The sequence below is a fragment of the Habropoda laboriosa genome, unplaced genomic scaffold (genome assembly GCF_001263275.1).
Source record: "Habropoda laboriosa isolate 0110345459 unplaced genomic scaffold, ASM126327v1 scaffold128, whole genome shotgun sequence".
In the NCBI taxonomy this organism is placed as follows: Eukaryota; Metazoa; Arthropoda; class Insecta; order Hymenoptera; family Apidae; genus Habropoda; species Habropoda laboriosa.
This window is the reverse complement of record NW_017100281.1, coordinates 106,586-110,717: the sequence shown is the minus strand read 5'-3', so window position 1 is coordinate 110,717 and position 4,132 is coordinate 106,586.

Below are 4,132 nucleotides of genomic sequence, written 5' to 3'. Positions count from 1 at the left end.
GTACATGGCCCGTAGAAAAGTTATTTTTCCGCAGCCATAAAACGCTTCCTGGGCTTCGTGACCAATTTGAAAGAAAAATGAATTAACGCGAAGAAGAAGAGGGGCGCGTTCAAAAATAGCGTAAACAGGTGTCCATGGCATAAACCCATTCCCTAACACGTCCGTTGCGTGACTTTTCGTTTATGTTGTATAAGAACGTGGCGCCGTGCGCGCTGCAAGGGCCGCCACAAAGGTGTAACAAAGAGGTTTTACAAATACCACGTACATCGTGCCGTAAAATCTAAAATTCCGTTTCACTCGACATGCAAACCCACTGCATATTTCGCATCGTACCGTTCATCGTGCGAATTCACGATTCCCCGGACATCACACCGCGCCGGTTTTCGAGGAGGATTCGCGGGATGCATCGCGCGATTTGTAATGTTAATTTCGTGGGTGTGGCGAAGGCACAGGCTTCTCGATGCGGTGTCGGGAGTTGAAAGTATGCCAGAACTAATTCTTCCGTTCGACTGTAATCTGAAACGAGAGATCGAAGCAGCCCGGCGCGGTTCGAAATCGACTGCGAACGCGACGCGACGCTCGGTACGTTTCTCGAATTCCTACGATTCGGTGGTTCGACGCAAGAAATCGGTCAAACGCACGATTCGATTGGATTCTTCCACGTACAGTGCACCGTGCTGGGCCTTGGGAATTTCAAGACGTCCTTCAAAAACACCTCATGCACCATGCGAGCGTTTTGTACCACGTCTTCGAAATGTCTTCCCTCGTTACCAGGATCTGTACACAATTAGCGGAACGAAATTCGGTATTCGACGCGGTTTTCTCTTCTTCAATATGGATGGGTGGCTTTGTTCTCGCCACCGGTGGCCACTCGCTCGTTCCGGAGAAATTTTCCACCCGCGAACTTCATAAAAAGAAAGTAAAGAAACGTAAAGTATCCGGAACAAAGTAATTCTGAAACGGGTGCTTTCTAAGAAAGTAGAAGGCGTTCAGTTTTCTTAAAGAGCGTTAGAAAAATCTATCCGGTGCATGTAGACGTGCCGTTTAAATATATGCCTGCTAATGATGCTGGAGTAATTAAAACGCACGACTTATCCTACGTGATATTGTACGCTGTGAGATATGAACGACTGTGCGTACATTTTTGTCACGTGCATCGTACGAATGTAAACAAGAGATAAAAGGGGAAGTTTTGTGCTGAAGTGTGCAAAAATTTTTGTAGGAAATTAAGGAGCGATTCTAAACGAAAATGACGCGTGACACTTTGCTCAGAACTCAACCGCGTAAGATGATCACCGTGAATTATTCTCTTATCAGTGGATCGGTCAGAAATATTTTTGTACCGCATAATATGGTTTAAAGCGACTAGTAAGATCAGTTATTTTTCTTTTAAATTTTCAAGCTCAACTCCTTTCTACGATAGATTTATCTACAAAGAGCTGAAAGTGACGTTGAAAACTTTGACAGAAGGAAACAGCTGATCTACTGTAGTCACCTTGAGGGATCTCTTTGAGAAAAAAAATTAGTTTAATCCAACGATGATTTCTCTTTATAAAATTTGAGTGATCGCGACGGATCTAATTGCGCTGTTGATTCTCATGGCTGTGCTAGCTATTTCAAGCAAGCGATACAAACTATCGCAGAAACTGGGCAACTTCGATCGAGCAAAAAGCAAACGTTTTGCTCTCCTTCTCCTCGAGAAACAAGCTGTTAACTTCTCCCCGAGACGCGAGATATTAATATCTCCATTCTGAAGCAATTTACCTCGCGAACTGTCGCTCGTTCATACCGATTTCTTGTCTGAACCATCCACAGTAGCGTAGGTACTTGTTCGCGATAACAGCAATTCTATCCCGCGAATAAGAAAAACGAAGGAAACGAACGAACTGCATTACCTGTTGAAACTCACATCTTCGCACGAAGCGCAAATTGTTTTAAGAGTGTCGACTTTTCCCTTTTTCCCCCTGTAAAAGCTTGGTAGCGTTCAAAATCGATGCGGCAATTTTTCACGCCACTTTGTTTGCGCCGGAGTACTTTGTCATCGTTCACTCGGCGGTAAAATCAGCGGGGATTGTTTAAAATAATTGCGAACCATTGTTCCCCGTCCACCATTCATATCCTCCTTTTCCCCTGGAACGTCGCTGTATCTTTCTGTCGAGCTTGTGTGTAACAGTGTACAGGGTGACTCGTACGTGAAAACGTTGAATAAAGTTTTCCGATACGGGTTTCTGGGGAAAATAGAATCTGAAAATCTATCGAACTTTTTATCAGGTAGAGCGTTCAATAGACAAAGTTTTCTGCCGATACATGCAATTTGGGAGATAGCTTCGCCGTTTACTATTACTTTTACAGATTAAAAGGATCGTGTATGGGGGTGGAGATAATTTTAATATTTGAGAATTTGAAAACACGCTGGAAAAATGGACAGTTCGATACACGCGGGTAGCTCACCTCTGTTTGCAAAATCGACAGAATTTTTAAAAGCGATACCAGACAAACGAAAAATTCATTTGTTGACTCAGCTGACGTATAATTTCAACGGAGAAGGTAATAAATGAATAATATTTTATTTAGAAACGTGACATTTACTGTTGGCACATAGAAAACTGGTTTACATACACTTGTTAGTGAAAAGAATAATGCAACAGAGACCAGATGAAAAGAATTTCCGTGCAGTATCTAAGAATTGAGCAAAATGTCTACAAACCAGGCTTCAGAGGCAAATACAAGTAAGTTTCTTGTTTACAGGCAAGCAGAAAGACGTTACTCAAAATACTTTTCTCATAAAGAAAAATAAGTTAAAATTATACAACGCAAAATAAATTTTAACTTTAAATTTTAAGTTTTCAATTTTACAAATTTTACGAAACTTTTAACGTGAGTTACGAATTTCGATAGTTACTAATTTTATACACATTTTTCAATGTATCTTTTTAATACATACGAAGCTCGTTGTGAAAGCATTGTAGCAGCAACCAATACAAATTTACCGCATCATTCGGAATTGTGTTTACATATGAGCTACAATTCGAGCAGTTATTATAATTGGACCGCGGATTTTTCTGCGTTTACAGAACATTTAAAGGCACAAAGATAGACAGAATGCACGTAATAAGCAAAAATGTATAAATAAACCCGAAATGTAGTACTCGTAATATTTAGTGAATAAAACAATTGCCTATCCAGCTTCTATTTTTTAAATTATATTCATAAAAATATGAATTTCCATCAAAATCCGCAGTCTAATTATAATTGAACACACAAAGGTACTGCAGCACTGGTATGTTCATTTCTGTACGTTGTTCATGCTCTTTTTGTAACGTGCCTATGATTGACATTTTTCTCGTTGAAGCTCGTCACTTTGAATTTTTAACGATAACATTTCTCTCGGTCAGGCCGACATTTTAATATTCACAGTCATTTCAAGGTCATAGTATAGCAGGTCGTTGAACTCGTCTTGACATTAGCTGCAACAGTACGAAGTCCAAAATACGCAGTATCGTTTAAAAAAGTCAGGGTAATCTTAATTTTCTCAAGTTTTTGGGAATTTCTTATATTGCAATTTGTAGCCGATCGAAAGCTGATTAACTTTTGTTCGAAAAATTTGTTTCGTCGGATTATCGCAGTGGCACTTACGTGGTACACCCTGTGTATGTGTATGTGTCAATTTTTGACAAAAAGGACACTTGGTATTAGAAAATCTTGTCACACAGCTCTGATTCGTTTCGCACCACTCACTGTGGGACACCCTGTATAGCAGCATGCAAAAATGCTCCGCAAGATACGCGTTGTTTGTCCGACAACCTTTTAACACGCTGATTTAACGATTTTTTTTCAGTATGGTAAATAAATATAAAGTAATAAACGGTGGCTGTAAATGTCCTTGTCTATTTAGCCGTGCTCCTTTTCACGCTACTGTATGTAGGTGTGATGTATGACAAAGCAGGATCCTTGTGAAAGCTGAACGCGCACGGGTCTCGTGAATGGTCAGTGACGTCAATGCTTGTGGAAAAATTGCGCAATTTCACCGTAGCTCCAACCGATGCGAAATTCGTTCGCTCAGCTTTCTTCCGGAATCGGAACTGCGGCAGAAGTGGAATCCGGAAAAAAGAAAGAGCGTCTGCGAATCCGG